Below are 12,548 nucleotides of genomic sequence, written 5' to 3'. Positions count from 1 at the left end.
CCAGCCAGGGGCGCTTTCTGGTGTTAGAGCAGACAGCGGGTTTTTAAACCACCAGTTGAGTCAGCTCGTGTTTCTTCAACAGACGATGACCGCGCTTGCAAATAATTCCTCTTTTGCACTTATAACTATATACATGTTCCAATGGTCTAATGCATGTAAGTTCTAAATTTCTTGACTTGTTACAGGAATATATTTAAAGTGTAAATAGTAACACTCTAACTAACTTCCTACTCTACCCATGCTCTAATTGTTCTAACTAGTTTTATCCCCGAATCAAAATACACAGTGGGGCTATCTCCCTATCTTGTCAAAAACAGAGTAAAAATATTATCAAAATCAAAAGTAATAAGGTACCCTTATTCCTTGCTTCTTCATCCAACCTCTCAAAGGAAGTCATCCAGTTCGTCCAAGCCTGGGCCAATTGGATATACTCCTGAGTTGGTGCATCCAATGTCAATGCCTGATGGTTTCACTGACACATTGATCATTTGTTTTGCAGCTGCACTAGCCAGCATGGATCTGAGAAAAGGCACAACACAGCAGAACAGCAAAAAGAAAACACCAATAGTCACTGCTATTATTATTCCCACCTTAATAAGGGGCAGTCATGGCCTAATGGTAACAGAGTTGGACTGCCCCAAAGGTTGCTGGTTCGATTCCAGTACCGGCAGGAATATGACTGAGGTGTCCTTGAGCAAGGCACCTAACCCCCAATCGCACCCCGGGTGCCACTCAAGGCTGCCTGCTGCTCCGGGTGTGTGTATTCACGTTTGCAGTGTGTGTGTGTTCACTACTCACTACTCTGCTCCTAATGTGTGTGCACTTACTTGGATGGGTTAAATGCAGGGGTAAAATTCCAAGTATGGTTTACCATACTTGGCCATCACGTGTCAACTTTCACTTTCACTTCAATAAGCCATTCTTTCCATGATCCAAATATGGAATCAAACCAGTATCCCAAATTTCTGTCTCTCTCCGTATTCGCAGAAACCTCTTGTCTTAGGGCCTTCAACTTCTTCACAGCCTTAGTAAATGATCCATCTGGGACTGTGTTATTTGGGATGAAGGTACAACAATCAGATCCAAACATGAGACATACTTAGACATCCTTTTTCTGCCAGTAACCAGTTCAGGGCTTGTATGTTTTGCCATGTCATTCTGCTAGTGTATTTAAGTTGGTGACCTAAGGCAACAAGTGCTTGATCTGTATTATAATATATGCTGATTGTAATATATGTAATTAATCCATTCCATATTCGTATTTGGCGTTATCCATACAAATATTGATTCAAGTCCTGCTGCTGCCTTGTCTCTAGCTTTAAACTCATGTGGTATCCCTCTTGGCTGTAACCTGTCTATGATAACCAACATGTATCTTTTTACTCTTACAATGGGGTGGGGGCTATCATGTGGCCTTCATGTGATCTCCATATGTTGTTTGCATCTCTTGTCGCCCCCCTTTGCTGCCATAAATATATTTCAGGTGGTGTTGCTCTGGACTGCATTTGGGCAATACTTTCTACTGTGGGGAGAGGCTGGATCAGGACTTAGGGTGCCATTACAGCTAATTGGCATCCAGAGGCTTGTTTTCCATGCATATCAGCTGCAATGTTGCCTTTGATGACAAAGTCATTTTCTTTCTTTAATTATGGCCAATTTTGTAGGAAACATCATAGCTGTAATCAATTTAGTAATTTGGTCTCCATGTTGAATTGGGGTTCCATCACTCTTTTTAAATCCTCTTTGCTTCCACATCGCACCAAATAAGTGACATACGCCGTGGGCATATGCAGAATCAGAATAAATGTTGGCTGCTTTGTTTTTAGCCAATATGCAAGCTTCAGTTAGTGCTTTTAGTTTAGCCAATTGTGCTGAGCAAGGTTGCTCACAATGTTGACTTATCACAGGGGTAAAATATGCAGAATCAGTATAAATGTTGGCTGCTTTGTTTTTAGCCAATATGCAAGCTTCAGTAAGTGCTTTTAGTTTAGCCAATTGTGCTGAGCAAGGTTGCTCACAATGTTGACTTATCACAGGGGTAAAATTGTCTCCATCTTTTTGTACAACAGCAAAGCCAGCATGGTTACCTAAGTGGTCTCTAAAACATGAGCCATCCACAAAATAATCTACGTCTGGATCAACAATTGGTGTTGATTCCAAATCTGGTCTCAGACGAGTAAAAGCTAGAGAGACAGAAACACACTCACTAGGTGTTCCTTCCCCCTCCAGCGGGACAAAATTAGCTGGATTTGTTGTGGTAAATCGCCATCTCTGAGATAAGTTCGTCCATTCTAGACTTCAGTTCGCTTTTCTCTACTGTCTCAACTATCAATTTTGGAATCCCTACCATTTTGGTTGTGCAGATGATTTTGAGATATGTCATATATTTTGTTTGAAAAATGAAAGGGTTATCAGTGGCTTACCAAAGCTTTCCTTCTACCTTTAACATCATTGGGCCTAGATCTTGTGCTTGACTCCCCTCATTTATAAATAATGTAACATGTGGTACTGAATCATCTACTCTAAACCAAGTATTAGTGAATTCACAGTGTTCAATTTGTAACGCTGCTCCCTCTGGTCCTACAATTATGTAATTTGAAGTCAGACACACAGTCTGTCCTTTAGTTCCTCCTAACCACTCTTTTTCCATTTTTGGATCTCTAAGGGGATCATATCTCATTGTACAATGGAATTCGGTTTCTGGGGAAACTGGTTTCTGAAGTTGCTCTTTTATATACTGTATCTTCCCCATTTTTCAAGTGTGTCCCCTACTACCCAATCTATATTCCCTATCCAAAATATTGTTGTCTATTGTTCTTGTTGCTCAGCTCCACCCATTACCAACATCTGTTTTATACCTGTATTTTTTATATATATATCCCTTCAGGAGAGCACCATATCTGTAAGTTCAATTTGCATATAGCATCCCTACCCAACAAGTTGACTGGCGTTTGGTCAGACACTAGTATTGGAATCTTTATTTCAGAGTCTTTGACTTTTATGCTGACAGGGGCTGTCATTGGAATTAGCTGTGTCAGTCCCGAAAATCCCACTGTGTTGACGTATTTTCCAGACCTGGGTAGGTGAGAGGCATAATTTTGGCTCAACCATGTGAATGTTGCCCCTGTGTCAAGCATAATGGGTATTATCTTGTCCTCTATTTTAACCCGCAGCATAGGTTATTGGTCAGCATTGGCAGCTGACTCCTCCCCGTAGGATTCTCTGGGCACCCCTAGTAACCTTGGTCTGGGCCACGCCATGGGTTGACTGGCCCTGATACTTGGTGTTGCTGATTCAAGGATCTCTGCTGCCAAGGTTGTTGCATCTGGCCTTGCATCTCATCTTGTGGCCATGGGTTCACTGGGCAATTTCTCTTGGTGTGTCCAGGTTTATCCATGTTCCTCTGTTGGTTGCTGTATGTCCTTCCTCTTCCTCTTCCTCTTCCCCTTCCTGGTGCTGACATTGCTCTGTTTCTGTTGTCTTGTTGTTCAGGAAGATAGATCACGATAGGTGCATTCGGTTGTTATGGGTTTTCCCACGTTGACTGGCACATTCTGACCCATGTTGACTGGAGCTTGCTGTATGACTTGTGGCGCTTGACTTGGTATGTTCACAGCAGCCATCACTGCAGACTGATCTTCAACTTCCTTTACTGCAGCCTGTACTTTCTTCTTCTTGTTAATCAGTTCATCCAGTTGTAGCTGAGTCAATTTTCTTTGAAAATCTCTTTCTTGATTCTTCAGCTTTAGTTTATTCTTCCTGTACTGTTCCACTGCGTGAGCCACATGGTCACTGAACTCCTTTGATGTCTTTGAGGCCAACCCGACCACATCCTCCAGCTTGGCTTTTACAGAGGGAGGCATGGCGTCAATTATGGAGGATCTGAACAGTGCTGTTATTACTGGATCCCGTTCAGGGTATCTCTCCAGCTCTTGCTTCCACTTTCTTGACTGTCTTTGAACATAGGTGACTGGATTTTCCTCATCTCCTATTGGTTCCCCTTTCAGCATCTTCGGATACATCTGAGTTTGATAATGTTCTCGAAGAGCCCGCCATAGTGCAGCTCTATGCCTGTCCAATGGTGTGGCATCCATCCTGGTCGAATTGACTGCAGCTCCAAGTCCAGAGGCTTTAAGGATTTCATTAGTCTTTGCACCTCCAACGCTCTTTGCCAGCAGGGCCTTGACATCTCCAATGGCTAGTATCTTTCCCATTGTCTCTTCTTCCAGCAGTCTGATCCATTTGCCAGCCCCTTCATGTAGGTCAGGGAGGCGGGCTATCAGTCCCTCCAGATCTTGTCCTGCCCATGGCACGTACTGTCCTTGATGTCCTTTGATCAGGATGGGGCATTGTAAGGGATCTTCTTCCAGTTGTTCCTCTTCATCTTTATATGGACTCAGTTTGCGTGCTGGTATCTCTCTCAAATTGTCTCCTCTCCTCCAGTGTGGTTCGCTTGGGGGTGCTTCTTCTAAAAGGAGGGTTCCAGACACGTGCTTGTATTCCCTGTGTGGGCTGGCTGAATTAGATCTTCGTCTTTGATGTTCCCGAAGTCTCTGTTGGTCCCTTTCTATGGAGTCTCTTAGGAGTCTTCGCATGGCTTCAACTTCTTGGTCGATCTGTTCTTTAGTTATCCGTATATCTCGTTCTATTTCTTCCCGGTCAAGTCTGGCTCGTTGTCTGTCAACCTCCACCTTCTTCCCCGTCTTTCCTCTGAGTTCCTGCAAAGCTTGACTTGCATGGAAATACGGGTTAGACAATGCAGGGCTTCCATGAGCGTCAATCAGGTGTTTGAGGTCTAAGGCACTTCCCTGACTCCCCTCACGGCTCACAGCATCCCATCTTGATAAAATTAGAGGGTCACTCATGTCTGCTCCTCTACAGTCCTGATTCACCTTTATTTCTTCTTCCTTCTCATTTTCAAAATTCACTTTGCCTTTTATAGCCACTGTTCCAGTCACTAGTGGGCGCTGTTTACCAGTCAAGTCATAGGATGGTGCATATGGGGTTGGGGTCTCTATTATGCTTTCTTTTTTCCCTACTCTCTTTCTAAGTTCTTTTATCAATTGTGCTCCCTTTTCTTTAAATAAATGTAATACCTCTTGTTCTTTTCCCCGTTTCTCATCTCTTTTGTTGCTCTTATTATGGGCTTTGTGATTTTTTATCAGATTTTTTATCATCGTACCAAGGAGCTGTAGGCAGACTGCCATGCCGAATGACCTCTGTTCTGTTGTTTGTGGAATTTACAACCTGTCACACTGCTTGCAGAGCAGATTATGGGAACAGAGCCATCTTCTAAAAAGCACATGCGCCTCATCAATAGGTTTCTGTAGTGTAGTGGTCATCACGTTTGCCTAACACGTGAAAGGTCCTCGGTTCGAAACCGAGCAGATACAGTGGTTGGATTCCGACAGAAAATGTAAACTGTTTGCCACTCTAGGTGGGTGCAGCGATCATTTCCTTTATGTGCTTTTTTATAAGCGTGCACCTAAAGATTTATGTCTGCCACCTGAAGACGTGTTTCCGTGGTGTAGTGGTTATCACATTCGCCTCACATGCGAAAGGTCCCCAGTTCGAAACTGGGTGGAAACTGTGGGTGGTTTTTGCAAAAATTTCATATGCGATTTTCTGTTGAGCAGGTCAGTACACTTGCAGGGATGCAGGCACATTTTCTGTCAAAATAAAACAAATGACCGTTGAGGTTTCCTGTACAGTAATAAAAAATGTTTGGTCTGCCAACAAAATTAGCAGCTTTTTGCCATGTTTAAAACACTGGGCAGTCTATAGTTTCAGTCGCTTTTGAACAAGCGTATCCTAGAAGAGGTGGGACTGACGTCCAAATCAAGTTTCCGTAGTGTAGTGGTTATCACGTTCGCTTTACACGCGACAGGTCCTCAGTTCAAAACTGGGTGGAAACAAGTGGAGGCATGTTAAATATAAATGCTGCAATTCGCTACAAAACCCTTACTTTTGAGACAGGTGAAGGCCATCGTACCAAGGAGCTGTAGGCAGATTGCCATGCCGAATAACCTCTGTTCTGTTGTTTGTGGAATTTACAAACTGTCACACTGCTTGCAGAGCAGATTATGGGAAGGAGGGATCTTCTAAAAAGCACATTTTCCATCAGTAGGTTTCTGTAGTGTAGTGTTCATCACGTTCGCCTAACACGCGAAAAGTCCTCGGTTCGAAACCGAGCAGAAACAGTGGTTGGATTCTGACAGAAAATTTAAACTGTTTGCCACTCTAGGTGGGTGCACCAATCATTTCCTTTATATGCTTTTTAATAAGCGTGCACCTAAAGATTTATATCTGCAACTTGAAGACGTGTTTCCGTAGTGTAGTGGTTATCACGTTCGCCTCACACGCGAAAGGTCCCCAGTTCAAAACTGGGCGGAAACTGTGGGTGGTTTTTGCAAAAATTTCATATGCGATTTTCTGTTGAGCAGGTCAGTACACTTGCAGGGATGCAGGCACATTTTCTGTCAAAAATAAAACAAATGACCGTTGAGGTTTCCTGTACAGTAATAAAAAATGTTTGGTCTACCAACAAAATTAGCAGCTTTTTGCCATGTTTAAAACACTGGGCAGTCTATAGTTTCAGTCGCTTTTGAGCAAGCGTACCCTAGAAGAGGTGGGACTGGCGTCCAAATCAAGTTTCCGTAGTGTAGTGGTTATCACGTTCGCTTTACACGCGACAGGTCCTCAGTTCAAAACTGGGTGGAAACAAGTGGAGGCATGTTAAATATAAATGATGCAATTCGCTACAAAACCCTTACGCCCTTTAGGCCACCAGGTTAGGGAAGGGGTCCGCGGACAGCTTAAAAGGTAGTCCGTGGTAGGAGGTTAGTGGACCCCTGCGCGACGCCCCCTAGGTGATTTTTCGGGAACCGGCCGACGGCGCCGGGCCGCCGGGGGGGGCCCCGCGGGAGCCCGACGAAATCTGGCCCCCTCGCTCGCGATACGGCCGTCGGCCACAGGGGGTGACTCGCCGACCGCCCTCAGTCGATTCGACGCGCGCCGAAAAGGTTGCGGGCGGGCGTCCACGGAGCGCATGCGGGCGTCCACGGAGCGCATGCGCATCGCCCTGAACGCCCTTTCGCGAAATTCCCTGACCGTACCTACCGACCACGGAGCGCCCGTCCGTCCCACCTGTGACCTGCGAACAGCCCCCTGGCCATGCCCACTGACACGAACAGCCTATTCGTCCCACTGACCGCCTGTGTGACCACGAACGGCCTTTTCACCCACGGCCAACCCGGGTGACGGCCCCTGGCCCCGCCCACTGACACGAACAGCCTATTCGTCCCCCTAACCGCCTGTGTGACCACGAACAGCCTATTCATCCCACCGACCACCTATGTGACCACGAACGGCCTATTCATCCCACCGACCGCCCAGTGACAACGGACAGCCTATTCGTCCCACCGACAGCCTATGTATCCACGAACGGCCCGTCTGTCCACGGCCAATCTAAGTGACGGCCCGTGGCCCCGCCCCGTGACCACGGACAGCCTATTCATCCCCCTAACCGCCTGTGTGACCACGAACAGCCTATTCATCCCACTGTGCACCTATGTGACCACGAACGGCCTATTCATCCCAATGACCGCCTGTGTGGCCACCAATGGCCTATGTGTCCCATCAGAAGAACTATGCATTATTAGACTTAAAATGGCATGTCCATGGACAGCTTACAGGGACTCTGTCAAATAAGTTACAAGTGGGCAAAGTAAGGGCCCACCTGTAACTTTTTTGACGGGGTCCGAATAGGCTGTCCGTGGTCAATGCATTAATAGGTCATATTTCATAATTACAATGGTTTTATCTAAAAAGCACATTCTCCATCAGTAGGTTTCTGTAGTGTAGTGTTCATCACGTTCGCCTAACACGCGAAAGGTCCTCGGTTCGAAACCGAGCAGAAACAGTGGTTGAATTCTGACAGAAAATTTAAACTGTTTGCCACTCTAGGTGGGTGCAGCGATCATTTCCTTTATATGCTTTTTAATAAGCGTGCACCTAAAGATTTATATCTGCAACTTGAAGACGTGTTTCCGTAGTGTAGTGGTTATCACGTTCGCCTCACACGCGAAAGGTCCCCAGTTCAAAACTGGGCGGAAACTGTGGGTGGTTTTTGCAAAAATTTCATACGCGATTTTCTGTTGAGCAGGTCAGTACACTTGCAGGGATGCAGGCACATTTTCTGTCAAAAATAAAACAAATGACCGTTGAGGTTTCCTGTACAGTAATAAAAAATGTTTGGTCTACCAACAAAATTAGCAGCTTTTTGCCATGTTTAAAACACTGGGCAGTCTATAGTTTCAGTCGCTTTTGAACAAGCGTACCCTAGAAGAGGTGGGACTGGCGTCCAAATCAAGTTTCCGTAGTGTAGTGGTTATCACGTTCGCTTTACACGCGACAGGTCCTCAGTTCAAAACTGGGTGGAAACAAGTGGAGGCATGTTAAATATAAATGATGCAATTCGCTACAAAACCATTACGCCCTTTAGGCCACCGGGTTAGGGAAGGGGTCCGCGGACAGCTTAAAAGGTAGTCCGTGGTTGGAGGTTAGTGGACCTCCAACTAAGGTCGGTTCCCGGCGCCGTCGGCCATTGTAATTAAAACCATAAAAACCATTGTAATTAAAACCATAATTACAATGGTTTTATTAGGTAAAAACTAATGTACACTAGACAGGGGCCACAATACAACACACTGATGTACATCAAAGCTATCAATTATGCATAATTAGCCTAAAAATGGACTGTCCACGAACAGCCTATTTGGACCCTGTCAAATAAGTTACAGGTGGGCAAATTAAGGGCCCACTGTAGCCTAAAAATGGACTGTCCACAGACAGCCTATTTGGACCCTGTCAAATAAGTTACAGGTGGGCAAAGTAAGGGCCCATCTGTAACTTATTTGACGGGGTCCAAATAGGCTGTCCGTGGTCAATGCATTAATAGGTCATATCTCATAATTACAATGGTTTTATGTGGTCAAACCTACTGTAAACCACACTGGGGACACACTACAGCACACTGATGTACATTAAAGCTATTAATTATGCATAATTAGCCTAAATATGGACTGTCCATGAACAGCCTATTTGGACCCTGTCGAATAAGCTACAGGTGGGATGCTGTTTTTAACTTAGACATTTTCAGCGGGTGAATCCCCGTAATGATTAGGCGATTTCATCACATGTGGTGAAGTCCCACCTGCAACTTATTTGACGGGGTCCAAATAGGCTGTCCGTGGTCAATGCATTAACAGGTCATATTTCATAATTACAGTGGTTTTATGAGGTGAAACCTACTATACACCACACAGGGGACACAATACAACACACTGATGTACATTAAAGCTAATAATTATGCATAATTAGCCTAAAAAATGGACTGTCCACGGACAGCATTTAGGGCACCCGTCAAATAGGTTACAGATGGGATGCTGTTTTTGACTGTAACGCACTTAACGGGGTACTACGGACCCCAGTCTTTGCGGACCGTCTGAGGGGACCCTGAGGGGCCACAGATTTCAAATCGGAGCCATTCGGGGCTATTGGGACCGTTGCGTGGGGATGTCACCAAGCACCTATGAAAATGAATGGGATAAGTTGCACGTGTCAGTGGCTCCCGCGCGGCCCCCGGGGGGCCCCAAACTCTACACTAAGTTGCGTCACGTGGCCCTCTGCGACAGACAGAGCGGGCTAGGTCGAGACATGCCAAGTTTATTTTTAGCTATTTTTTATGCACCTCTCTGTCTCCCATTGATCTCTATGGGAGCATGTGTCTGCAAGGGTTAATTCAGCAGTTAGGATTAGACGGCCTACTAGGCTCAGGAAGCATCTAGAGCCACGATACTCTGGGGCCCGTTTCGGGGGCCCGTGGTGGTCGTCCTTGACCAATCTCGAGGTCCTGCGACCTTTTGACCCATTAGGGCGACTGTTTATTTGACGTCCCACGTGCAACTTATTCAATGGGGCTGTTGGTGGCCAATTAGCGCGAAAAAAGGTCAGAGGGACGCGGAACTCTAGAACCCGTCCCCGGGGCCCGTGACGAGACCCGCTTGTCGGTTTCGGGCCGATCGGGCGTTTCCTTCAAAGCGTTTGGCTGAAACACATACTTGGAACCGATCTAGAACCACCAAACCCGTGATCTAGAACCGGGGGCCCCCGGACCACCGCCGTGCCGAATTTGGGGCCGCTGCGACCTTTCGACCCCTTTTGGCCCCTGTTTTTTTGACGTCCCACGTGCAACTTATTCCATGGGGCTGTTGGTGGCCAATTAGCGTGAAAAAAGTTCAGAGGGACGCAGAACTCTAGAACCCGTCCCAGGGGCCCGTGACGAGACGCATACGTCAGTTTCGGGCCGATCGGACCTTTCTGTCCACCCTTCACCGAGCACATGGTCCAATTAATGGCAGCCCTCTTGCACACACAGAAAGACATATGCTCAGTAGGACCAAAAGTGAGGAGATTTTTGCACAAAAAAATGATACACATGGAACCGATCTAGAACCCTGCGATCCGCGATCTAGAACCGGGGGCCCCTCGACTACCAGGGCGGCGAATTTGGAGGCGGTGCGACCTTTCGACCCCTGTATTTCCGCCCTCCCACGTGCAACTTATTCAGTTTAAACTTCACAGGCGCTTCCAGGTCAAGGGGGGCTTTTTTCGGCCAAACGAGCAGCTTTGGGCACGGAACTCTAGAACCCGTCCCCGGGGCCCGTGAAGGGACGCATATGTCAGTTTCGGGCCGATCGGGCGTTTCCTTCGAACCGTTTTGCTGAAACACATACATAGAACCGATCTAGAACCACCAAACCCGTGATCTAGAACCGGGGGCCCCCGGACTACCGCCGTGCCGAATTTTGGGCCGCTGCTACCTTTCAACCCCTTTTGGCCCCTGTTTATTTGACGTCCCACGTGCAACTTATTCCATGGGGCTGTTGGTGGCCAATTAGCGCGAAAAAAGGTCAGAGGGACGCGGAACTCTAGAACCCGTCCCAGGGTCCCGTGACCGGACGCATACGTCAGTTTCGAGCCGATCTGATCTTTCTTTCACACGTCCACCAAACACCTGTGAAAATGAATGGGAAAAGTCACACGTGTCAGCTGCCCCTGTTCGGCCCCCGGAGGTCCCACGGGCCCCAAACACTGCGTGCCGTGCCCCCTCGGGCCCCCGAACGACATATCAGGAGGACGAGTCTCTAGAACTCAGGGCTAATTTTTTTTCCACATTTGTTCAAGTTTCTCTTCAAAGGCCACTTGCACTCATAGTCAGCTCATAGACTGGAATTCCCTCTTGAAGGGTTAAACTGAAAACACACTCGGAACCGATCTAGAACCACCAAACCCGGGATCTAGAACCGGGGGCCCCCGAACACCCACCGCGTCGAGTTTGGGGCCGCTGCGACCTTTCGACCCCTTTTGGCCCCTGTTTTTTTGACGTCCCACGTGCAACTTATTCCATGGGGCTGTTGGTGGCCAAATAGCGCGAAAAAAGGTCAGAGGGACGCGGAACTCTAGAAACCGTCCCAGGGGCCCGTGACGGGACGCATACGTCAGTTTCGGGCCGATCGGGCGTTTCCTTCTAACCGTTTTGCTGAAACACATACTTAGAACCGATCTAGAACCACCAAACCCGTGATCTAGAACCGGGGGCCCCCGGACTACCGCCGTGCCGAATTTGGGGCCGCTGCGACCTTTCGACCCCTTTTGGCCCCTGTTTATTTGACGTCCCACGTGCAACTTATTCCATGGGGCTGTTGGTGGCCAATTAGCGCGAAAAAATGTCAGAGGGACGCGGAACTCTAGAACCCGTCCCAGGGGCCCGTGACGGGACGCATACGTCAGTTTCGGGCCGATCGGGCGTTTCCTTCGAACCGTTTTGCTGAAACACATATTTGGAACCGATCTAGAACCACCAAATGGGGAGGAGCCATCTTCTGAAAAGCACATGTGCCTCATCAATAGGTTTCTGTAGTGTAGTGGTCATCACGTTCGCCTAACACGAGAAAGGTCCTCGGTTCGAAACCGAGCAGAAACAGTGGTTGGATTCTGACAGAAAATGAAAAACTGTTTGCCACGCTAGGTGGGTGCAGCGATCATTTCCTTTATATGCTTTTTAATAAGCGTGCACCTAAAGATTTATGTCTGCAACCTGAAGACGTGTTTCAGTAGTGTAGTGGTTATCACGTTCGCCTCACACGCGAAAGGTCCCCAATTCGAAACTGGGCGGAAACTGTGGGTGGTTTTTGCAAAAATTTCGTATGCGATTTTCTGTTGAGCAGGTCAGTACACTTGCAGGGATGTTTGTGGTTTAATCTCTTAGAAAAGGACAAAAATAAAACAAATGACCATTGAGGTTTCCTGTACAGTAATATAAGATGTTCAGTCTGCCAACAAAATTAGCAGCTTTTTGCCATGTTAAAAACACTGGGCAGTCTATAGTTTCAGTCGCTTTTGAACAAGCGTACCCTAGAAGCGGTGGGACTGACGTCCAAATCAAGTTTCCATAATGTAGTGGTTATGACGTTTGCTTTACACGC

The 12,548-nt window shown here is 46.9% G+C and overlaps 5 non-coding genes across 5 annotated transcripts; all 5 read left to right on the top strand.

Annotated features, from left to right (window-relative positions):
• The first annotated feature begins 5,516 nt into the window (after positions 1-5,516).
• trnav-cac (transfer RNA valine (anticodon CAC)) lies at positions 5,517-5,589 on the top strand. The gene has a single exon. It is a non-coding gene; the product is annotated as a tRNA-Val (tRNA).
• A 734-nt stretch (positions 5,590-6,323) lies between these two features.
• Positions 6,324-6,396, top strand: trnav-cac (transfer RNA valine (anticodon CAC)). The gene has a single exon. It is a non-coding gene; the product is annotated as a tRNA-Val (tRNA).
• Positions 6,397-7,848: 1,452 nt separating this feature from the next.
• trnav-aac (transfer RNA valine (anticodon AAC)) lies at positions 7,849-7,921 on the top strand. Its single transcript has one exon. It is a non-coding gene; the product is annotated as a tRNA-Val (tRNA).
• Positions 7,922-8,044: 123 nt separating this feature from the next.
• Positions 8,045-8,117, top strand: trnav-cac (transfer RNA valine (anticodon CAC)). Its single transcript has one exon. It is a non-coding gene; the product is annotated as a tRNA-Val (tRNA).
• Positions 8,118-11,973: 3,856 nt separating this feature from the next.
• On the top strand, positions 11,974-12,046 carry trnav-aac (transfer RNA valine (anticodon AAC)). Its single transcript has one exon. It is a non-coding gene; the product is annotated as a tRNA-Val (tRNA).
• Positions 12,047-12,548: the final 502 nt, after the last annotated feature.

The sequence above is a fragment of the Siphateles boraxobius genome, unplaced genomic scaffold (assembly GCF_051911475.1).
Source record: "Siphateles boraxobius isolate OS27281-9 unplaced genomic scaffold, OSU_SipBor_1 6, whole genome shotgun sequence".
NCBI lineage: Eukaryota > Metazoa > Chordata > Actinopteri > Cypriniformes > Leuciscidae > Siphateles > Siphateles boraxobius.
The sequence above is the reverse complement of the archived record's forward strand: the minus strand, read 5'-3'. Positions and strand labels throughout refer to the sequence as shown.